Source organism: Gorilla gorilla, chromosome 2, assembly GCF_029281585.2.
Source record: "Gorilla gorilla gorilla isolate KB3781 chromosome 2, NHGRI_mGorGor1-v2.1_pri, whole genome shotgun sequence".
Lineage (NCBI taxonomy): Eukaryota > Metazoa > Chordata > Mammalia > Primates > Hominidae > Gorilla > Gorilla gorilla.
This window is the reverse complement of record NC_086017.1, coordinates 97,669,557-97,695,527: the sequence shown is the minus strand read 5'-3', so window position 1 is coordinate 97,695,527 and position 25,971 is coordinate 97,669,557. Positions and strand designations below refer to the sequence as shown.

At 39.2% G+C, this 25,971-nt stretch overlaps 1 pseudogene; it reads right to left on the bottom strand.

Moving 5' to 3' along the window:
• Window positions 1-19,717: 19,717 nt before the first annotated feature.
• LOC101144300 (MICOS complex subunit MIC26-like) lies at window positions 19,718-20,653 on the bottom strand (annotated as a pseudogene).
• Between the last annotated feature and the right edge of the window lie 5,318 nt (window positions 20,654-25,971).

Genomic DNA, 25,971 nt, shown 5'->3' with positions numbered 1-25,971 from the left:
GCAAGAAATCTCTAATATGAGGTATTAAGCCTCAGCAAGCCTCTAGAGAAGGGAAGGCACGAAATCTCTAACATGAGGGATTGAGCCTCACACCAAACCTCCAGGATGGGAAACATCCTAACTAAGACAGGAAATAAAAGGGATAAAGCTAGTGATAATAATAACATTCCCTCTGATATTCCCTTAGGTCTTATGTTAAAATATTGGAGGGATAATGAAAGGACTAAACATAAGAAAAAACAACAAATGATAAAATATTGTTGTTCCATTTGGACCACAGAGCCCATCCTCAAATGCTCAGTTTTCTGGCCAACATTTGGGTCAAACGAGGATTGGATTTGTCAACTTCTAATAGAGTAGGTCAATGACAAGAGTCCCATCTCCGAGGAGGAAACAGATTATGCCCTGTGTTGGTGGCAAGGATGTGTCCTTCTTTACCCCCTAAAAGCTATAGGAAGTAAGCCAGAAACCAGCTCCTCTGAGGAAGGTAAGACCTCTACCCCAAAACAACCCACCAATGTATGGGACCCACTAGACCACCTACCTCCACCAAATTCCACACCCCAAGCAGACACACAGGACCCTCCTCACTCAATTTCTCCTCCATATAACTCCAAGTCAATGCCTGCCCCTATGCCCCCTGCCTTCCCTAACCACACGCCTATGTCTATATCTTCTCCAGAAAGGCTCCAGCATGAGATAGAACAGTATAAAAAGGATATTCAGAACTTCCCTTTCCCCTCCACCTCTAAGAAATCAGCCCCAACTCTCTTCCCCTTAAGAGAAGTGCCCCTTGGAGGAGGAGGCATTGGCTTCGTAAATGCTCCCTTAACTATCTCAGAAGTTCGAAATTTAAAAAAGGAGCTCAAGTCGTTGTTAGATGACACTTGTGGGGTAGCAGATAAAATTGATCAATTCTTAGGGTCACAGCTGTATACTTGGGCCAAGTTAATGTCCATCCTGGGCATCCTCTTTTCAGGGGAAGAAGGAAGCATGATCCATAGGGCGACTATGGCAGTCTGAGAAAATGAACATCCTCCTGGCCAAAATGTTCCTGCGGCAGACCACAAATTTCCAGCCCAAGATCCTCAATGGGACAATAACAATGCAGATCACTGAGAGAATATGAAAGATCTCAGGGAAATGGTAATAAAAGGAATTTGGGAATCAGTACCCCAAACCTAAAATATTTCCTAAGTGTTCAATATACAACAAAGAAAGGATGAAGGACCTATGGAATTCCTAGATAGGCTGAAAGAGCAAATGAGAACATATGCAGGCCTAGATTTAGAAGACCCTCTTGGGCAGGGAATGCTGAAGTTACATTTCGTTACAAACAGTTGGCCAGATATTGCTAAGAGATTACAAACGATAAAGAATTGGAAATACTGGACTATTGAAGAGCTTTTAAGAGAAGCTCAAAAAGTATATGTGAGAAGAGATGAAGAAAAGCAGAAACAAAAAGCAAAAATTATGTTATCCACCTTCTAACAGGGGTTCCAAAAGACGAGGTCCACTGATACTACTCTCTGTTACCAAGGGACCCACAACCGCTAAACAAGGCCTATGGGGGGCTAAAACTTACAAAGGGTTTAAGTCCTCACATGCTAGACAATATAAAGGACATAGAGAGATGAGACCAGGGAACCTCAGAACAGGAAGGGAGGGAGGAAAAAATAAATGCTTCAAATGTGAAGTAGTAGGTCATTTTAAGAGAGAATATCCGAAATGGGAGAAGAATAAAGAAGTCATTCCACCTATGGCTTTTGAAGGAGAATAGGGAGGTCAGGAGCTCTGCTCTTTTTATCTTGAATCCCACCAAGAGCCCTTGATAAATTCAGAGATGGGACCAAAACATGAAGTTATAACCTTTTTAATAGATTTAGGAGCATCTATTTGTTTCTCTTTACCTAATGTCCCTTGCTCCTCAGAAGAACTTTTTGTCTCGGGGGTGAAGGGAGAAGGGTTTAAAGGAAGATTCTTAGAAGACACAGAGGTCAAATATAAAAATTGATCAACCCACATTCAATATCTGTTAACCCCTGAGGCAGGAACTAACCTATTAGGAAGAGATTTGATACTAAAACTAGATATAGGCCTACATGTCTGTTCAAATGGATTTCTTACTTCATTAAATCTAGTCACCACTGGAGATGAAAAATATATTCATCCTGATGTATGGGCGAGAGAAGGAAATTGAGGAAGACTTCAAGTAGCCCCAGTACTTATAAAGTTAAAAAACCCCAAGGGAAATAGAAGAAAGCAATATCCCATTCCTCTAGAGGGCAGAATAGGCCTAAAACCTGTAGTAGAAGGTCTCATTCAAGATAAGCTTCTTGAACCCTGTATGTCCCCTTATAACACTCCAATATTGCCTGTAAAGGAATCAGATGGGTCATAGCAACTAGTGCAAGACCTCAGAGCTATTAACCAAATAGTCCAGACTACCCACCCTCTTGTTCCCAACACTTACACTATCCTTAGCAAAATACCATATGACCATCAATGGTTTACAGTGATAGACTTAAAAGATGCCTTCTGGGCATGCCCCTTGGCTGAGGACAGCAGGGACATATTTGCTTTTGAATGGGAAGATCCTCATTCTGGATGAAAGCAACAATACCGATGGGCAGTCTTGACCCAAGTGTTCACAGATTCACCTAACCTCTTTGGTCAAATCCTAGAACAGGTTCTAGAACAAATTTGTATCCTGAAACACATATGCTTGCTCCAATACGTGGAAGACCTGCTTTTATCTGGTGAGGCTATAGAGCAGCTGGCTGCTTTCTCCACACACCTTCTTAACTATTTACAAGAGAAGGGAATATGAGCTTTCAAAAGGAAAGCTACAATTTGTGGAACCTGAGGTTAAATATTTAGGACACTTAATAAGTAAAGACGAGCAAAGGATAGGGCTCGAACGAGTTGAAGGAATCATGTCTTTACCTTTGCCTAAAACCAAGCAAGAGCTCAGAAAATTTTGGGGATTAGTTGGGTATTGCCAACAATGGATTGATTCTTATGCCCTAAAGACAAAACCCTTATACCTGAAGGTCACCCAGGAAAAGCCTGACCCTCTCCTATGGGCTTCTGATGAAACCCACCAGGGTGAGGAGTTAAAACACCTACTCATCACTGCTCCCTTCTTAGCCCTGCCTTTCCTAGAAAAACCACTTCACCTTTTCATTAATGCAAACAAGGGGGTAGCTTTAGGGCTGCTTCTCAAGAGCATGGGGGCCACAGACAACCACAGTTTTAGACCCAGTAACCTGTGGGCGGCTTGAATACATTCAATCTATCATGGCTACCACCTTGTTAACTGAACAAAGCAGGAAGCTAATCTTTGGGGGAAACTTGGTGGTGAGCACACCCCATCAGGTTAGGACAATCTTAAATCAAAAGGCAGGAAGATGGCTCACCGAATCAAGGATCTTAAAGTATGAAGCTATCTTACTAGAAAGAGATGGCTTAATATTAACCACTGATAATTCACTTAGCCCAGCAGGTTTCCTGACAGGGAACCCAAATCCAAAAGGACCTGAGCATAAATGTTTAGATTTAATTGATTATCACACAAAGGTCAGGCCCAATTTAAGAGAGAGCCCTTTCAAAACAGGACAACATCTATTCATAGATGGCTCCTCCCAGGTAATTGGGGGAAAAAGGCATAATGGGTATTCAGTGGTCTATGGGGAAGCTCTTGCAGAAGTAGAGTCAGGAAGATAGCCCAATAATTGGTCAGCCCAAACATGTGAATTGTTTGCATTAAATCAGGCTTTAAAACATTTACAAAACCAAGAAGAGACTATTTATACTGATTATAAGTATGCCTTCAGGGTAGCCCATACCTTCGGGAAAATTTGGACTGAACGAGGTCTCATTAATAGCAAAAACCTAGACTTCATCCACAAAGAATTAATCACCCAGGTATTACATAACCTTCAGTTGCCAGAAGAAATAGCTATTGTCCATGTTTCAGGACACCAGACAAATCTTTCTTTTGAAAGCTGAGGGAATAACCTCACGGACCAAATAGCCAAACGAGCCACCGTTTTCTCTGAAACATCTGTTTTTCACCTCACCCTTGCCTTTCTCCCCCAACTGCCATTCCCACCTTCTCCCCTCTTGAAAAGGAGAAATTAATAAGAATAGGAGCCAAGGAAAACTCAAAAGGAAAATGGATGTTACCAGATCAAAGAGAAATGCTACCCTAATCTCTCATGAGGGAGGTTTTATCTCAGCTGCATCAAGGAACCCACTGGGGACCTCAAGCTATGTGTGATGCAGTTCTTAGAGTCTATGGATCTATAGGAATTTATGCTGTAGCAAAACAAGTTACAGATAGTTGTTTAATATGCATAAAAAACTAGTAAGCAGGTTGGGCATGGTGGCTCATGCCTGTCATCCCAGCACTTTGGGAGGCCGAGGCGGGCGGATCACGAGGTCAGGACATCAAGACCATCCTGGCTAACATGGCGAAAACTCGTCTCTACTAAAAATACAAAAAATTAGCCGGGCGTGGTGGAGGGCACCTGTAGTCCCAGCTACTCAGGAGGCTGCAGCAGGAGAATGGCATGAACCCAGGAGACAGAGATTGCAGTGAGCCGAGATCGCGCCACTGCACTCCAGCCCAGGCGACACAGTGAGACTCCATCTCAAAAAAAAAAAAAAACAAAACAAAAAAACTAGTAAGCAAACCCTAAGAAAACCACCCCTTGGAGGAGGAAACCCAGGATTAAGGCCATTCCAAAGCATCCAAATAGATTACACTGATAGATCGCCTAAAGTATCTACTAGTAATAGTGGATCACCTTATTCACTGGGGTAGAAGCTATTCTCTTTTCAAGTGCAGCTGCCTGTAATGTAGTTAAGGCATTCATCAAAAATATTATACCTGGTTTGGATTAATAGAAAATATTGATTCGGATAATGGAACCCATTTCACTGCACCTGTCATTAAAAAGCTAGCCCAAGTATTAGAAGTAAGGTGGGAATAGCATACCCTCTGGCACCGACCTTCATCAGGAAGAGTAGAAAGAATGAACCAAGCCCTAAAATGCCACCTAACCAAATGAGTTTTAGAGACTCGACTATCATGGGCCTAATGCCTTCCTAATGCCTTATTGAGGGTCCGAACTGCCCCTTGGAATGATATTGGCTTATCTCCTTATGAAATGCTATATGGGTTGCCTTATTTACACTCCACTGCTGACATTCTTATGATTGAAACTAAAGAACAGTTTCTCAGGATCTATATACTTGGTCTGTCTTCCACTTTCTCTTCTCTCAGAACAAAAGGCCTTTTAGCACAGATGCCACCCTTGGAGCTCCCAGCACATCAGCGTCAGCCTGGGCATCACGTTCTCATCAAAAACTGGAAAGAAGGAAAACTTGAACTGGCTTGGGAAGTACCCTATCTAGTGCTTCTAACTGCAGAAACCACGGTCTGCATGGCCGAAAGGGGATAGACACAACACATGTGGGTGAAAGGAGTGGCTTCTCTAGCCAGAGAAAAATGGGCCGTCACCCCAGTGCCCACCCCACTAAATTAACTCTAAAAAGGGCTTAATAATCACTTGTTTATTTTCCCTTTCTTTCCAATAGAAAGTCACCTCATCATCAGTGTGACTCAAACTAACCATCCCTTAACCCTTCAGTTCGATGCTTGTTCAGTCATCTAATGTGGAGACGAACAAGCTCAAAGGCAGCTATAAAATGTAGATCAGTATCTATGTCCATACCATAGTGAGTCAACTAAGTATAAGTATGGAGACTTAAAAAGTCCCTGTGGTAACTGGACGGATGTTTGGTGGACCACCCAACATGGAGGGTGGACAGCCAGGCCCCCTTCTTCAAACAAGTTGTGAAGACTGAAACAGAAACTCCAACTTATTCATGGTCCCACCCCAACAAATTGTAAGTCATTGCAGTGTAACCACTTGTTGCTAATTATAGATAATCCCCGAACAATGGCCCAAGAACCCTCCATATTTGAATGGTATGGGTTAGGAGCAGATGATAGAGGACAGGACCCCATAGGAATCTTCTCTTTGAGGTTGGCTAGACCATCAGCTAAAAACAATAAAGAAATCCAGACCCAGAGTCTGGGGAAACATATGGAACCCAATGCTCTCCCCAAACAATGGGAGGCCCATTGTTCTCCCCCCATCTCCAGAAGACCCAACTCAGGGTGGAGGTAAAAGATTTAAGGCAGACTATAGCTTTAGAGACAGGGTACAAAGATGCAAATGCCTGCCTGGAATGGATTAAATATTCCATCTACACTCTAAGCAAAAGTGAGTGTTACACTTGTTCGCACAGCAGGCCAGAGGCCCAGATTGTCCCCTTTCCACTCGGATGGTCCTCCAGCCAATCAGGCATGAACTGTATGGTAGGTCTCATCCACAGCCTGGGGTAATGAATTATGTCAAGCTCTCTCTCTGCTATTCCCTGAAGTCCTGCACCCTGCTGGTCAGCCCCCGAAGGCCATCCAGCTTCTGTCTCCTGATGCCAATTTTACCTCGTGTCTTTCACAACAAGGGGAAAACTTAACATTTCTTGGAAATCTAAAGGGATGCAGTGAGCTTACGCCATTCCAAGAGCTGACCAATCAGTCTGCCCTGATCCATCCCCAAGCAGATGTATGGTGATATTGTGGCGGACCATTACTGGACACTCTGCCAAGTAACTGGAGTGGCACTTGTGCTTTCATCCAATTGGTCATTTCTTTCACCCAAGCATTTCATCAACCAAAAAGGATAAAGAGAAACCATTGTGAAACAAGAGATGCCCCTCATGGGTCCTTTGTCCCTCATGTTTACATAGATGCCACTGGAGTCCCTAGAGGAGTGCCAGATGAATTCAAGGCCCAAAATCAGATAGTTACAGGGTTTGAGTTTATACTATTCTGGTGGTTAACTGTAAATAAAAATGTAGATTGGATAAATTACATCTATTAAAATTAACAATGATTTGTTAACTATACTAGAGATGCTATTAAAGGGATAACTAAACAATTAGGACCCATCAGCCAAATGACTTGGGAAAATAGAATGGCATTAGACATAACACTAGCAGAGAAAGGTGGAGTTTGCGTCATGATTGGAACTCAATGTTGTCCTTTTATACCTAATAATACTGCTTCTGATGGAACCATAACAAAAGCATTACAAGGTCTTACTGCTTTATCCAATGAACTAGCTAAAAATTCAGGAATAAACAATCCCTTCACTAATTTAATGGAAAAATGGTTTGACAAATGAAAGGACTTATGTCCTCAATCCTTACTTATCTTGCCATTGTAATAGGTGTGCTATGACACTTTGGTGTGCTGATTACTTTAAACTGAGGATGACACTTGGGGAGCAGTAGATGCAGGCAGAGGCTTTCTCTCAGTCCCTACATGTGCCTAAGGAGGTGTCAGATACAGTAAGTACCTCTTCAAAGGTGTAATTTCTGACTTCCTTGTTCTTTGTTCTCAAGATTAACTTTCTGTCCCTTCTCCTAAGCTACTTGCTCTGTAAACAACTTCTCCCGCCAGTCCCAAACAAATGGGTTTTGTTCATTTTCAGTGTACAATGGGTACAATGGGTTTTGTTCCCCTCCCAGTGAAACAGCTCTTCCCGCCAAAACTACCCTTCCCGCTTCTGCCATGCCCTGACATGCCCAAACACACTTGTACATAATGGACAGCCTTTCCCTTCCTGTCTAATTAGCCATATTCAATTTTAAACAGTAGCCAATTGGGTCAGTTTAGATTGTGCGGTCTGAGTCTAGCCAATGGGGACAGGACACAGAGGCAAGGATTAACCACGTTAGGGATAAAAACCCCTTCCCTCCTTTGTTCGGTGTGCTCTCGCAGTGGGCAGAAGTGTGAACAGTACCACATTGCAGAAGTAAATTTGCCTTGCTGAGAAATCCTTCATCTGAGTGCTCATTTTCCTTGCGACTCTGAGCTCTTGTTTCTAACAGAGGGATCCTAAAAAAGGAAGTCAAATGTCCTGAATCTTCTCCCCAGGAACCTTATCAACCAGGGAGGATTAACTCAGATCATAGGAGAGGAGACTGAAGGTGGTCAGCACCTCCAGACAGACCTATTTTTTGAGAGCTGCTCAGAGACAACTTTTCTTATATGAGACTTTTTATCTGCATAACAAGACAACCTTTATTCACCACGCATGTTCTCCCCTCACCCTCCCATAACTTGTGTCACCATCACCCTCCAGAAGTCCCAATCCCCTCTTTGGTTCTGTAGCCCAGGATGCTATATAAGCTTCCTTCATCTGGCCATCCCGGGGGTCTCATATTTTGTGAGACTCTCCTGCATATATATGGAGTAAATATGGTTTTTCTTCTTTTAATCTATACCAATTTAATACATAGTTCGTCCAAAGAACCTAGAAGGGTGAAAGAAAGACATTTTTGCTCCCCTACAATGATTATAATTATATAGTGTCTGAGGAAAAATCCTTTTATACACTTCTAACAGCTACATATGATGACTAAGATTCTTTAAGGCACCACATTACACAATGCCTATTAGGCTAAGTCTTCAAATGTGCTGATCCAGGAGACCAGAGCTTACAATGATTTCAGTTAAAATCTTTGTTTTCTGGATCTTAGTCTGGAAGGTTGAAGACATCTTTCCACATGTTATAAATTGTTTAACATCAGATCCTGCCTAAGCCCAGAAACCTATATGCATACAATTTACTATTTTTTAGGTCTTTTATTAAAATCAAATGTTAATTTTAATATTCCAACTATTACACATATGGAATTTAAAAGACATATGTTATTTTTTCATTATTATATTATGTGTATATCAACAACAGAAATTAGAAAATTGAAAATTACAATTAATTAAATATATGTGGGTATGCAAAAGTTTATACATAAGAGTGGTGAAAATACAGGAAAGATTTATAAAGTAGTATGTATACAAGAAAACCAAAATCAAAGTAGTAAGTCGTCCCAGTAGGTACTAGTTCCTTTAAATAAGGTCATATTATTGAAGAAAGACTTTCACTGAAACTTGTGCTACTGGGCACATACTCTCAGGTGGGTTTTTGCCTTATCTTGGATAGGTCACCATCGTCAGCAGGCAACTAAGTTAAAGGAAGAAATACAATATTCCAAAAAAGTTGTATGTTTGGGAAGGGCTCTTTCACATGAACACAGAATTTGTTCTATAATTTCTCTAAAACTGATTTAGGTTTTAATAACATATGGGAAACTAAAAATATTGAGGACAACAAAAAATATTGAGAACATGTAATGTGAACCATTTCTCTTAAATGTGGTGTCCATCTTTCAAATAGACCTAATTTAGAACTATAATTTTATAACTGAAAATAACATAATAAACAAAATTGAGTTTGTATTTAGCCAAAATCTTCATGGCACAGATGGAACTTGGACAACTCTTTGATAGAATGTTTATAATTAGTATCCCTGACTCTGTGTAGAAATTGTTAATTTTTATGAATGTTTTAGATATTTCATTTTAAATTATCTGATAGGCCTATGGCATTATTTTAAAAAAATATATAGTTTCAAATAGCTAGAAAGGAATATTGAATGTTCCCAAGACAAATAAATAACTGTCTGAGATAATGGATATACTAATTACCCTGATCTGATCACTACACATTATATGTATCAAAACATCACTATGTACCCCATAAATATGTACAAATATTATTTGTCAGGTAAAAATAAAATTAAATTAAAAATAAAATAAAACTTAACTATCAAGTTTTAAATTAATAGCTTTTCTATTTTTAAATAAATACCATTCTTAATTGCTGGTTACCAAGTGCATTAATCAACACTTGCTGTAGTAATAATTCCCAAATTGCAGTAGATTACAACAATAAACATTTATTTATTGCTCATGGTACATGATGGTTATGGGCCAAGTGTAGCTCTACTTAATATGCTTTCTCATTCCTGAGCCCAGGTTAACATACCAACCTCTGTACTGGACATTCTAGTCCCTCTGCAGAGGGTAAAAAAATTCTAGAGCGGTGCCGGGTGTGGTGGCTCAAGCCTGTAATCCCAGCACTTTGGGAGGCCGAGGCGGGCAGATCATGAGGTCAGGAGATCGAGACCATCCTGGCTAACATGGTGAAACCCCGTCTCTACTAAAAATACAAAAAATTAGCCAGGAGTGGTGGCAGGCACCTGTAGTCCCAGCTACTCGGGAGGCTGAGGCAGGAGAATGGCGTGAACCTGGGAGATGGAGCTTGCAGTGAGCCGAGATCGCGCCACTGCACTCTAGCCTGGGTGACAGAGTGAGACTCCATCTCAAAATAAATAAATAAATAAATAAAAATAAAAATAAAATTCTAGAAGATGAGCCAACTCTGTATTTAAGCTACTTGACTGGACATATATCCCATCTGCTCACTTATATTGGCCAAAGCTAAGCTAGTATAAGGAAAATTGATTAAGCGGGAAAATTGGGTGAGCTGGAAGAGTGAACAAAATTTATACTCTTATTAAGCATGTATTCACTTCCCTCCTGCACACACACACACACACATACATATTAATACTCCAGGATGTCTACTTCAGATCTGGATACAGCTTCCCAAGTAATTAAGAAAACAAGTTACCTGGATCCATACTACCAATAAACGCAACCAACATACAATGAGGGCACAAAGACAGAACAATAGTAATAAACCCATCCATTCACAAAGGGGAAGAATGGCAATGCCACTGGATAAATAATATAAGAACTTTTAATCCTGACAATGGCACATGTTCTTTCATTAGGCCATATTTTCTTTCTGAGAATTCTTCCCTAGTTCATTATTTTTTATAGCTACTGGATCCACTCTGAAAATGACTTATTTTTCATTTTCTGTCTTGACGACAGCTGATACAGTCATTGGAAAAGAGACCTTCATTGGAAAAAATAAGCATCTTTACCAGCCTGCTTTCTTTCTTATAAAGTGGGGTGCCCAAAATCATTTTACAATTCTACTAGTAAGTTTGTTTTCATTGAGGTTAATGGCACGTTTCACCATATCAATCTCTTTGAAAAACTAAAAAAAAAAAAAAAAATCCTTTTGATTCTTTCAAAGTCTGTGTGCCAATAGCCATAATTATTATTTTTAAGAATTGCCTCACTCTCAAAGCACAATTAAATGTACTTTGAATTTATCCAGCTCCTAACTTTTGACTTCTCTGGGACCAGGTCCTTGGTCTTTCTTTTTGGAACTACTTTATGCAACTGACAGCATTCATGTGGGGCCACCTTAAAACAATCAGAGCTTTTGGCAAAATACCTTTTTCCTGAGCCTAAGTCATATTTAGGATGAGTCTTAATCACTTTTAATAGCCCAAAGCATTTCTTTTTAAAATATTTTTCTCTGATGCTAGATGAGAAATAGTCCCAATTTTTAAATGATACTACTCTCAGAATGTCTAGACTTGTTATTTTTTCTTTCACACCTACTGTAAATAAGGGGTTCTTTTCTCAGTTCATCAAATGCAGAAAACATCCAATCAATGCTAGTAACATTCTGTCTCAAATTTTTTTTCCTGAAATTGAAAGTCCATTAAGTTAGTTTTTTGTGTTTCAAATTATTATAGGCAGGAGTTTCCTGCACTGCATGACAATGGTTGCCATTTTTTTTCTAGGCTCTGAATATAGTCCACAGCCCAGCACCAGTTTGTTTGTTTCGTTTATTCAGTAGCGAAAGTCCAGCGTTGAGTACCAATGATATTCTATGGTTTCTGTTGTGGTAATAAAAACCTCCAATATCTTAACGGCTTATAAGAACAAACATTTATTTCTTGCTCTTCTTATACATTATTTCTGGCTGACTGCACTCAGCTCCACATGTCTTATCAATCAAAAACCCATGCTGGAGCAACAGCTTCTATTCGGTTTAACTTGTTTTCATAGAAGAGGGTAGAAGCTAAAGAGGCTGATCCTAAAATATGAAGTTATTTCTAAAGGTTATCTTTGGAAGTGTGTAACATGTATTATTCACTCACATTTCATTGGTCAAAGCAATTTATGTGGCCAAGCCTGACAGTGGGTAGGGGAAGTTTACCCAAAGGCACGAGGGGGTGTGAATATTTGGGATTAGGAGTACAATTTTATTTCATTATGTTAACCTCCTGCATGATAAGAAATGTTTTTGTAATCGAGACCATCCTGGCTAACACGGTGAAACCCCGTCTCTACTAAAAAATAGAAAAAATTTGCCGGGCGTGGTGGCGGGCGCCTGCAGTCCTAGCTACTCGGGGTGGCTGAGGCAGGAGAATGACATGAGCCCGGGAGGCGGAGCTTGCAGTGAGCTGAGATCGCGCCACTGCACTCCAGCCTGGGCAACAGAGCAAGACTCCGTCTCAAAAAAAAAAAAAAAAATGTTTTTGTAGATCTCCAGACAGGAATACAAAAGTGGGACAATCAGATCTATAATATCTGGGTTAAAACATTTTTTATTGATAATTGTCCACAGAGTATATTAGGTAGTTTAAGCATGACAAAGACCTCAGTGCTATTTTTTTTTCACTTTGCTAAGATTGAGAATAGGAAAACATCTTTCTTTTTAAGTAATTTCACTGCCTTCCAAAGCCTTGGTGATTAAAAGAGTATGACTAGAGAATTTTTTTTCTTTCTCAAAAGTTAAAACATATTAAGGAAAAAAGGGAAAAAAGAAGCAGTGAAGCAGCCTAATTGTAGTCTTTCCAGAACAAAACAAAAAAAAAAGGAGATAGAGAATAAAATACCCTAATAATAACTCCAAATGATCTGTTAAATGGACCAAAATAATTACTGCTACTGTATCAATAGCCATATGCATGTTACAATAGTGCAATACTTTGTAACATGAAAATCTGTTCTCGTGGATGAATTAAAGAGAATTTTATGAGATTTCGCTAACACGTATAGGAAGAAAATAGAATATACTTGGACTTGCTTCCCAGGGATATTGAGAAAGCTAAAAAAATCTCTGCAATCCTTTTCGTTCTTTCCAATTCCTAGTTAGTAGCGTTTTCATTTCATTAGAAGAATGGCATTTTTCCTTCTTGATTTGGGAGTAGTTAATGGTCAATACTTCCTATGTAAACATCATGTTTATTCTGAAAGTAGATTAAGAAGATAAATGAAATGTATGCATACATTAAATTCAGTGATATTAAATGCCTTTTCCTAGGAAAATGAATAAATGTGCTGCCTGCTTAATAATATTTCGATTGAAAAACATTCTGATCACCAGTTATCTCTTTTGAGTTAGACGGACTGATTTTATGTTAGTAATTAAGATATTTTATACACTTTATACTCTTTGTGGTTTCTATACTATGTTCTTCCTCTCTGTTTTAATAATTATTTGTGGAGTAATATGAAAAAAACTTCTAAAATAAATGGCAGATTTTTCACAAACTTCTTTGAGATCAGCTATTTCTTTTTAAAATCTTACTCCTTTCCTCTCTTTTATTGATATTGAGTCAATATCTTCAGTAATAACTGAATAACCTTTTAATTTTCTTAAAATATAATAATATATAAGATAACATAGCTGGAATAAATGAGAAATACTATTGTTAAAAGAGATATTATTTCCAGTATGTGTATAATTTCTGGTTGAAGGCATTTATATCTTACGAAGAAATGAAAGGAAATGCCAAACTATGATGCACGTTTCACTTCACAGCCAATATGGTTGGAGGATTTATTAAATGAAGGTCAAGAAAAAAATTAAAACCAAATATAGACATGAGCTAGAATTCAAATTAGATCACAGAAAATGCAATTATTTCTTAATTAGCCAGATTCTGTCTCCTTAGTAGAAAATACGAAAGTATGGGCCAACTGCAATAATTCTCTGAGACTTCTGAGGGCTCATTTCAAAACTCATGACTTGGGTTCAATTCAGAAAACAACAACATTAAGAATCTGGAACGCCTGTTATTCAGAGTGAGCCTGCCCTTTGCAGTTTTTCTTCCTATGATGCCAGTGGGAACTCTAAATGTAATTTTATCTCCATGACTGACCCAGTCCATAATTTATTTGGAACCAAACTGGAGTAGTGTATTTAACTTACACCGACTTTACAGAAAAATTCTTTGAAAATACTGTCTTCAGAATGTCACAATAATAGCCTTTTGACATCATGCACATGACTTATAATTATCCCACGCCTATTGTATCTCCTCATATACAATGCTTCACAGAAAGCCAAGTGGAGTGAGGAAAATATTTAGTGTTAATTGGGCTTCAGTAAAAGCATTGCTTTTTACCAATATTGCATCAGATATTCAGATAACTAAAAGCCAGAAGCCCGGTTGAAATACTGTTTATTGAGGCCTATGCAAAAAATAGGCTGTAAAACTTTGACATAGTGAGATATGATCTAGTTACAACAATGAGCTCAGTGCCTCAATTTGAGTCACTTTTTTCAGACATGGGACACAGTGAAGACACTGAATTGAATTTAACTTTGTGATTTCTTTAAATAACTTAAAGTTAATATTCTAATTCTGTGATTTTGTCATGAACCTAAAGTTGTGACTATTAATATAATTCTGATAAAATAGCTTATTTTATGGAGTATATTTGGTTAATTCTTATAGTCACCTTACGAGATATTTGAAGAAACAAGAGGTTCAGAGGGGTCAGATGTTTGAGATTCCACTGATGGTAAGTGAGCAAGCCATGATTCAAGTCAAATGTAGTATAGTTGCGAAGCAGACTTTCCTTATTGTTTTATTACCTGCTTTTCTCTTATTTACCCAAATCTGAATCCCAATTTGTTACTCATGATGTTAAGAAAAACACTACATAATTGTTAGTACCCCAAATTTACTCATGTTATTCTGTCGTGAATACATGCAAACATTTCATGCCCATGCAAACACATCCACTCTCCTCCACTCCAGGAAAAAGTCTCAGCTCTCCTTGGGCACATGGATAAACTGCCTCATTACTCAGTTTTTAATCTGTAAATTGTCAATAAAATAAAAAATACTTATTCCATGCTAAGGATGTGATGATAATTGAGTTAACATAAAGTTCTCATAGGAGGGCTTAGTGTGTAGTAAATGCTCGTATTATAGTAGTATAAGCGATTATTATTATCACCAATAGATATATCTTAGCTTCTGTGCCCCTGTATTGAGAAGTACCTGCTAAGCATGTATTAGTTATTCCTACTGTTATTCTGTTCATGTAGCAATAAATGATTTCTTCTTCTGAACTCAAACAGCTTATTATTATTATAATTTATTTTCTACTTGGAGCCTTCTTTTTTGTTATTGCTGCTCTATAGTACTAAACGTTTTTCACTGTCTAAATTTTAACATATTTGTCATAGGATTAAATGTATAGTTCTTAATTCTTAATTTAAGTATAAACTTCTCTGTACATCTTAATATTCTTTTAAAATGATGTCTCATTTTGGCACCCAAAGCCCAGCATAATATATTGCTCATTTTAAGTTCTCAGGATGCATTTTCTTAACCTTGAACTAAATACAGTTAAAATATAAACTTTCAAAACATGACTATTTCTTAGAATATTAAAGTGAAAGTTGAAGATAATCCATCAATTAATTCATTCATTCTTTCTTTGAGCAAATGCTATTGAGTTTCCACTAGGTGTTAGTATCTGAGGTAAAGATATTGAATAGCTAAAAATATTTTTCTCATGGAATTTAGAATAAGGCTTCTTGAATGTAATCATATATCACCAGGGAAGCTTGTCAAGATGCAGGTTCTGATTCCTTCTTCTGGGATGGAGCCTGAGCATCTGCATTCCTACAAGCTCCCAGGCGGTCCTCATGTCCTTGGCCCTATGAACACATAATGAGCAGCAAGCACCCAATACCTTCTAGAATACTCCATATTGCATATTTATCTCTCTTTCCATTTCTCCTCGGAGCAAGGGAAAGCTTCGTTTGCCACACCCTTACACATCCTCCCCAACCCGGAATAAGCAAACACATGAAATTGAACAGTGGCCAGGTAAGCACTGTATAAGAAAAAGGCTTGTAACTTGACTTCAACTACTGATAAGCTTGTGGTGTCATAGGAAAAACTCCTCTGTCATACACTATTATCAGTTATGTTTGCCCAAAAGATTTTACCTAGAAGCTTAGAGAATACCACAATGTGGTCTCTGAATCCAAAGAGTATTTTCCATTGGTAAGTTGTAGCTCTAGTTCTAGAATTTACTACATTTTGATTGTGTGGTAAAAACCTGTTCTACAGTCATGCCAGCTTCTGACATTTCTAGGTCTTGGGGCCTGACAAAGTAAATATAATAATACTTTAAAATTCTAGCCCAGCTTTCATTTTTTCTCACCATTCAAGAAATGCAAGAATGTGAGTCATAAATAGAACTACAATAAGTGATTTTCTAATTATGTCAAACTTTATATAATTCTACTAATCTCTAATTTATAATGGTCATAGCACACCAATAATTTTATTGAGTAATTTACATTAATCATGCACAAAAGTATATTTAACATATACGGTGTTCATGTCTAAACTTTTATTAGGAAAAGACTATCTTCTCTCAAGCCTTTGCTTTGAAATTTGATGTGAAGTCAAAGCCACATACAATCTCTTAAATCTTGCCCATGTGATATGGTTTGGCTGTGTTCCCACCCAAATCTCAGTTTGAATTGCATCTCCCAGAATTCCCATGTGTTGTGGGAGGGATCCAGGGAGAGGTAATTGAGTCATGGGGGCTGATGTTTCCTATGATATTCTTATGATAGTGAACAAGTCTCACGAGATTTGATGGGTTTTTCAGGGGTTCCTTCTTTTGCTTCTTCCCCATTTTCCCTTACTGCCATCATGGAAGAAGTGCCTTTCACCTCCTGCCATAATTCTGAGACTTCCCAAGCCATATGAAACTGTAAGTTCAATTAAACCTCTTTCTTTTGTAAATTGCCCGGTCTCTGGTATGTCTTTATCAGCAGTGTGAAAATTGACTAATTCAGTAAATTGGTACCAGTAGAGTGGGGTATTACTGAAAAGATACCCAAAAATGTGGAAGCAATTTTGGAACTGGGTAACAGGCAGAGATTGGAACAGTTTGGAGGGCTCAGTAGAAGACAGGAAAATGTGGGGAAGTTTGGAACTTCCTGGAGACTTGTTGAATGGCATTGCCCAAAATGCTGTTAGTGATATGGACAATAAGGTCCAGGCTGAGGTGGTCTCAGAAGGAGATGAGGAACCTGTTGAGAACTGGAGAAAAGGTGACTCTTGTTATGTTTTAGTAAAGAGATTGGTGGCATTTTGTCTCTGCCCTATGGATTTATGAAATTTGAACTGGAGAGAGATAATTCAGATTATCTGGCAGAAGACATTTCTAAGCAGCAAAGCATTCAAGAGGTGACTTGGGTGCTGTTAAAGGCATTCAGTTTTCTAAGGGAAGCAGAGCAAAAAAGTTTGGAAAATTTGCAGCCTGACAATGCAATAGAAATGAAAAACCCATTTCTGGAAAGAAATTCTAGCTGGCTGAAGAAATTTTCATAAGTAAGGAGGAGCCAAATGTTAATCCCCAAGACTGTGAGGAAAATGTCTCCAGGCCATGTCAGAGACCTTCACAGTAGCCCCTCCCATCACTGGCTAGGAGGCCCAGGAGGAAAAAGTGATTTTGTGGGCCAGGCCCAGATCCCCTGAGCTACGTGCAGCCAAAGGACTTGGTGCCCTGTGTCCCAGCCACACCAGCCATGGCTGAAAAGGGCCAACATACACCTCAGGCTGTGGCTTCAGAGGATGGAAGCTCCAAGCCTTGGCAACTTCCATGTAGTGTTGAGGCTGCACGTGTGTAGAAGTCAAGAACTGAGGTTTGGGAACCTCTGCCTAGTTTTCAGATGTATGGAAACACCTGGATGCCCAGGCAAAAGTTTGCTGCAGGGGCGGGGCTGCATGGCAAGCCAGTGCAGAAGGCAAATGTGGGGTTGGAGCTCCCAAACAGAGTTCCTACTGGGGCACTGTGTAGTGGAGCTGTGAGAAGAGGACTACCACCTCCAGACCCCAGAATGGTAGATCCACCGACAGCTTGCATGCACCATGCCCCTAGAAAAGCCACAGACGCTCAATGCCAGCCCATGAAAACAGCCAGAAGGGAGGCTGTACCCCACAAAGCCACAGGGGTGGTGCTTCCCAAGACCATGGGAACCCACCTCTTGCATCAGCATGACCTAAAAGTGAGACCTGGAGTCAAAGGAGATCATTTTGGAGCTTTAAAATTTGACTGCCCCACTGGATTATGGACTTGCATGGGTACTGTAACCCCTTTGTTTTGGCCAATTTCTCCCATTTTGAATGGCTGTATTTACCCAATACATGTACTCACATTGTATCTAGGAAGTAAGTAACTTGCTTTTGATTTTACAGGCTCATAGGTGGAAGGGACTTGCCTTGTCTCAGATGAGACTTTGGACTGTGGACTTTAGGGTTAATGCTGAAATGAGTTAAGACTTTGGAGGACTGTTGGGAAGATATGATTGGTTTTGAAATGTGAGGACATGAGATTTTGAGGGGCTGGGGCAGAATGATATGGCTTGGTTGTATCTCCACCCAAATCTCAACTTGAATTGTATCTCCCATAATTCCCACGTGTTGTGGTAGGGACCGAGGGGTGGGTAATTGAATCACGGGGTCCGGTGTTTCATGTGCTATTCTTGTGATAGTGAGTAAGTCTCATGAGATCTGATAGGTTTATCAGGGGTTTCTACTTTGGCTTCTTCCTCATTTTCTCTTGCCACCACCATGTAAGAAGTCCCTTTCACCTCCTGTCATGATTCTGAGGCCTCCCCAGTCACATAGAACTATAAGTCCAATTAAATCTCTTTCTTTTGTAGATTACCCAGTCTGGGGTATGTCTTTATCAGCAGTGTGAAAATGGACTAATACACCATGTTACTAGCTTTGGAATATTCCTTAAATTCTTTTCTGTCTCTCATTTATTATATGGGAACATCTCAGTAAGATTTTCAAAGCAACACTTGTTGATCTTGGCCAATGTTTTATTGCACCTGCCCTAATTCTGCCCTTGAGAACGTTCAGTTCTAGAGCAGTTTCCTCTATATATATGTGTGTATGCACACATGCCAGTTTTACAATATCCTTCATATCAATATCAAATGAAAAATTATATTGTTGTCATAGTCTGGAGGCAATTTTGGCAGCCAGCTCCTAGTGACTCATGCTCGGTAAGTATCACCATGACCATGAAATATGCAAGATCCGTTGTTCTAATGCAGAATAAGATTTCAATTTTTATAATGCATAATAATTTTTCAGTTTTGTGCCATGTGAGTGAAAAAACATATAACAATGGTGATGCTCTGAATGAGATTCTGAATTACCATAGTTGGTCTCCTCACAGGGTTGTAAAACAAAAAAAAAGAAGATTGAGGCAGGTCTCAATTGATTTTGAGGTTTATTTTGCCAAGGTTGAGCAAAGAAGAAGAAAAAAACACAAATAACAGGAGCATCTGTGGTCTGTGCCTTTTCCAAAGAGGGTTTTGATGACTTCAGTATTTAAAGAAGAAAGAGCTAGAGGGAGAGGAACGAGAAAAAAAATGGTTGGTGAGGGTAGGCAATGAGACAAGTGGTTACATTCTTATGGGGCTTTGATTAGTACTCACAGAATATGCATTTGACTTGTAAAAGCAGAGTGTAGAGAAACAGTCAATTACACATTATATTTTACATACGATAAGTTCTCCTACAAATCTTCTGGGACTATGTATCTTCATAAACCCCAACCATGTAAACTCTCCCCACTGACCTGGGCAAATGCAGTGAATTGTTGTAGATAATAGATAGAGGCAGCTAATCCCATGAAACCAGAAGGCTATACCACTTCTTTATTTTTGTAACTTTTGCCAAAAAGAGTCCAAAAAGGCCAGCAAAACCAATAACACCAAGTCTTGGAAAATATCCTGGAGGTACATTTGGAGATATTCATAGCTGTCTAACCCTCATTGACCAAACTTTGCATCTTGGGATTAGTTTGGGAGTATGTTTCCTGACACCAACTTGTACATGGCCTACAATAATGTTGGAGCTGAGAGATGCTTTCTTCAAACTGGGTCCTCCACTCCTCCACATATTCAAATTCACCCTTAGGAACTGAGTAGAGTGAAAGCTCATCAAGCTTCATGGGATATTTGAGAGGTGAGTCCTTTCTTGGTGCTGCATAGAGTTTGAAGATGAGCAAACACATGCCAGCTTGCTCCATGGACCTCTGAGTTGCCTTGAACGTGTTACTGGCAGCAGTGGCTCCATCAGGGTTGAGCAGGAGTTTAACTCTTGGTCTGTACTTCTTGAGAGTGTCATGTTTAGAGACATGATGGATGTGAGCGTCAGTAAAGTGTATAGTTGGTAACTAAATCTATGTGAATTTTGATTTGGAATTTGTATGTGTTCTTCTCTGTTGCATGTATGGCAAGTCTATCTAATTGGTAATTGCAACCACTTCCTCCATTCTCCTGGGGTATATGATGACTGTCTATCATGTTTATATGCCTTCTGTCCCCACAACTTCATCAAGAGTACTTTATAACTTTGCTTACTCCACTGTTATGGTCAATTTTGTGTGTCATCTTACCTGGTCTAAGGAATTCCCAGACAGCTGGTAAAACAGTATTTCTGGGTTCATCTGTGAGAGTGTTTTCAGAAGCAATTAACATTTGAATCAGTAGACTGGGTGAAGAAGACTACATTGACCTTTCCCAATGTTGGGCGGGGGCATCATTCCATCTATTGAGGGCCTGAATAGAATGAAAAGGCAGAAAAAGGGCAAATTCCCTTTATTTGAGCTGAGACATCCATCTTCTCCTGCACTTGGACATAATTGCTCCTGGTTCTCCAGATTTCAGCCTCAGATGGGAGCTTATACTATCAGCTCCCTAATTCTTAGGCCTTTAGAGTTGAGCTGAATTATACGATTGCCTTTCCTGGTTCTCCGGCTTGCAGAAAGCAGATCACAGGACATCTCAGCCTCCATTTCCACGTATATTCCTTTAAGTCTCTTACATATATTCTATTGGTTCTGTTTCTCCATATAACCCTGATTAATTGATATGGTTTGGTTCTGTGTCCCCATCTAAATCTCATCTTTAACTTTAATCCCCATGTGTCTAGGAACCTGTGATCTCCACAAGTCGACGAAGGAAAATGATTGGATTATGAGGGAAGTTTCCCTCATGTTGTTCTCGTCCTTCCCATGAGATCTGATGGTTTTATAAATGGCAGATTTCCCTGTGCTCTCACTCCTTCTCCTGCCACCTTGTGAATTAGGAGCCAGCTTCCCCTTCCACCATGATTGTAAGTTTCCTGGGTCATCGCCAGTCATGCGGAACTGAGTCAATTAAAACTCTTCTTTATAAATTATCCAGTCTCAAGTAGTTCTTCATAGAAGTATGAAAATGGACTAATACACTAATATACCCACAAAACCCTTATTTAAGTCAGACTAAGCCAAACAAATTATAAAAATGTTTGTGCATAGCGTTTTTGTGTGTGTAATGTATACAAAGTTTTATACTTGTGTTCAAAAGTCAGCTTGAGCTTCTTTCCTGTGTTCTTCTTTTCTATTTGGGGGATCAGTATAATAAGGCTTTCCGACTTTTTCCATGCCATCTGGGAATCAAAATTACAATAAAATTGTCAGGTGAACAGGAATGTTTTCTACCATTTTACAATACTCTAAAAAATATTTAGAAAACATTATTTCTGTTAATTAGACATTTGGTAAAATTAATTGATAAACCTATTATGTGCCTATTTTCTTGATTAATGTTTACATTTAGTTTATTTTTACTGAGTTTCTCCAGATTTTTTTCACTGCTTGAGTGAATTTTGGCAATTTTTATTTTAATAGAAAAATTATCTTGGCATCAAGACTTTAAAATGTATTGTATGACATTTACGTATCTGTAGTTAAGTATCATTTTTCCTCCTTGTGCTATTGATTAGTCAGAATTTGCAAAGGTTGTGCATATCATTTATCTTTTCAAGGATCCAGATTCTTTAATTTACTTTTTAAATTGCTATTTTATTAACTTCTACTTTTTATTTAATTCTTTATTATTTCCTTTAAAATAGTTTTTGCCTTTTTTCCCCAGGTAATAAGAGTCTCATACTTTCCCCCCAATCTTTCTAATAAATGTACTAATTTTAAAAATTCTTATTTTCACATAAGTATACTCTGTGCTAATCATTCTCCTTTTAATGCTGTGTTAGCAGCATTCTATTCAGGTTTAAGTTATAGCATGCTCATTGTTATTAATTTGTAGATAATTTCTGTGTTTGTTTGTGAGAGCTGCCATGACAAAGTACCACAAACTAGGTGGGTTAAACAACAAAAATTATTGTCTCACAGTTCTGGAAGTTGGAAGTCTGAAATGCGGGTGTGGATAGGGTTGATTCCTTCTGAGGGCTATGAGAACAGGATGCATTCCAGCACTCTGTTCTTGGCTTTAGATGGCAATCTTCTCCCTATGTTTTCAGATTGTCTTTTCTCTGTACATGTCTGTGTCAAAATTTGACCTTTTCATACGGACTTCAGTCAGATTGCATTAGGGGCATAACTGACTTCAGTATTATCTTATCTTAGTTTAAGTAATTATAGTCATGCCTCACTTAACTGTGAGGGTACGTTCTAAGAAATGTGTCCTTAGGTGATTCTGTCATTGTGCAAACATTATAGCCTATACTTATAAAACCTAGATGGTACGGTTTTCTATACACCTTGGCTATATGATATGTCCTATTTGCTCTTAGGCTACAAAACTGTACAGCATATTACTGTACTGAATACTGTAGGCAATTGCAACACAATAAGTATCTGTGTAACTAAATATATCTTAACATAGAAAGGGTGCAGTAAAGCTATGATATTATAATCTTATGGGACCACTGTCATATTTGTAGTCTGTCATTGACCAAAACTTTATTTGCAGCATATGACTACATCTGCGAAGACCCTGATTTCAACATGTACATTTTGTGGGTCACAATTAGACCCATAACAATAAGAAATTGAAGCTTTTTTCATTGTTTCGTGATAAACAAATGTAGTATGAATATTTATTCTTTTTGGAATTGATTAAAATTATTTGGAATTTCTTTTTAAAAGTCTAATTGGTTTTTACTTAAATACCTTAAATCTTTATTGTTTCATCCAGAAAAGCTCATGGTGATGAAATCTTTTTGATAAATTTTTCTCAGAAAGTGAATACTTTTATATTTCCGTACAGTTAGGACTTTCTGAGGAAAGGGAACTAGAACCTAGGTTTAAGGACTAATCTTGAAAGCTAAAAACCAATTAAAGAGCCAAAAAATCAATAGAGATTATTTCAAATGTGTTTACATTTCAAAGGAATATAAAATCCCTGAGCTATGGAGACATTTACATTCTGAAGGATTATACACCATTAGAGAATAAGAGTTTCTCTCTGTCTCTGTCAGGAGGGGAGAGGGACAGCAAGTAAAGAGACTCCAAGATTCATAACTTCAAGGTTCCTCCTCTGAAGTGCAAGAAACCAACTAATATGGTTTGGCTGTGTCCCTACTTTAATCTCATCTTGAACTGTAGTTCCCATAATGCCCATGTGTTGTGGGAGAGACCTGGTGGGAGGTACTTGAATCATGGGGGCAGTTACTTCCATGCTGTTCTCATGAAAGTGAGTGAGTTCCACAACAACTTATGGTTTTATAAGGGGCTTTCCCCCCTTTTGCTCATTCTTCTCCTTGCTGCCACCATGTGAAGAAGAACATGTTTGCTTCTCCTTCTGCCATGATTGTAAGTTTCCTGAGGCCTCTCCAGTCATACTGAGCTGTGAGTCAACTAAACCTCTTTCCTTTATAAATTACTGAGTCTCTGGTATATCTTTATTAGCAGCATGAGAATTGTTTAATACAGTAAACTGGTAATGGGTCATGGGGTGCTGGTGTAAAGATACCCAAAAATGTCAAAGTGACTTTGGAACTGGGTAACAGGCAGAGGTTTTAACAGTTTGGGGGCCTCAGAAGAAGACAGAAAAATGTAGGAAAGTTTGGAACTTCCTAGAGATGTGGAGGGCTCAGAAGACAGGAAGATGTGGGAAAGTTTGGAACTTTCTAGAGACTCGTTGAATGGCTTTGACCAAAATGCTGATAGCAATATGGACAATGAAGTTTAGGCTGAGGTGGTCTCAGATGGAGATGAGAAACTTGTTGGGTACTGGAACAAAAGTGACTCTTGCTATGCTTTAGCAAAAAGACTGGCAGCATTTTACCCCTGCCCTAAAGATACATGGAACTTTGAACTTGAGAGATGAGTTAGGGTATCTGGCAAAAGAAATTTCTAAGCAGCAAAGTGTACAAGAGCTGACTTGGGTGCTCTTAAAAGCATTCGGTTTTATTCATTCACAAAGATATGGTTTGGAATTGGAACTTACATTTAAAAGGGAAGCAGAGCATGAAAGTTTGGAAAATTTGTAGCCTGATGATACAATAGAAAAGAAAAACCCATTTTCTGAGGAGAAATTCAATCTGGCTGCAGAAATTTGCATAAGTAATGAGGAGCCAAACGTTAATTGACAAGATAATGGGGAAAATTTCTCAAGGGAATATCAGAGATCTTCATGGCAGCCCCTCCCATTACAGGCCCAGAGGCCTAGGAGGAAAAAATTGTTTCATGGGCTGGGCCCAGAGCCCCTCTGCTGTGTGCAGCCTAGTGACTTGGTGCCCTATGTTCCAGCTGCTCCAGCTTGGGCCATGGCTTCATAGGGTGGAAACCCCAAGTGTTTGCAGCTTCCATGTGGTATTGGTCCTGCAGGTGCACAGAAGTTAAGATTTGAGGTTTGGGAACCTCTGCCTAGATTTCAGAGGATCTATAGAAACATCTGAACATCCAGGCAGAGGTGTGCTGTAGGGACGGAGCCTTCATGGAGACCATCTACTAGGGCAGTGTGGAAGGGAAATGTAGGATTGGAGCCCCCACACAGAGTCCCCACTGGGTCACTGCCTAGTGGAGCTGTGAGAAGACCATGGTCACCCAGGCCCCAGGCTCCTAGATCCACTGACGGCTTGCATCATGTGCGTGGAAAAGCTGCAGACACTCAATGCCAGCCTGTGAAAGCAGCCAGGAGGGGGGCTGTACCCTGTAAAGCCATAGAGATGGAGCTTCCCAAGGATGTGGGAGCCCACCTTTTTCATCAGCATTACCTGGATGTGAGACGTGGAGTCAAAGGAGATCATTTTGGAACATTAGGATTTAATGACTGCCCTATTGGATTTTGGACTTTCATGGGGCCTGTAGCCCCTTTGTTTTGGCCAATTTCTCCCAGTTGGAATGGGTGTATTTACCCAGTGCCTGTACCCCCATTGTATCTAGAAAGTAACTGACTTGCTTTCAATTTTACAGGCTCATAAGGAGAAGGGACTTCAGATAAGATTTTGGGCTTAGACTTTTGCATTAATGCTGGGATGAGTTAAGACTTGGGGGACTGTTGGGAAGGTATGATTGTTTTGAAATGTGAGGACATGAGATGTGGGAGAGGAAAGGGATGGAATGATATGGTTTGGTTGTGTCCTCACACAAAATCTCATCTTGAATTTAGTTCCCATAATCCCTATGTGTGGTGGGATGATCCCTGTGGTAGGTAATTCAGTCATGGGGGTGGTTTCCCCTATCCTGTTCTCATGATATTGAGTGAGTTCTTATGCAATCTAATGGTTTTATAAGGGGTTTTCCGTCCCTTTTTTTTTTTATTATTCTCTTTGCTGCTGCCATGTGAAGAAGGACTTGTTTCCTTACCCTTTCACCATGATCGTAAGTTTCCTAAGGCCTCCCAAGTCATGCTGAACCATGAGTCAATTAAACCTCTTCCCTTTATGGATTGCCCAGTCTTGGGTATGTCTTTATCAGCAGCATGAAAAAGGACAAATACACCAACTTTTGCAGAGTCCATTTGACTTAAATGTCATATC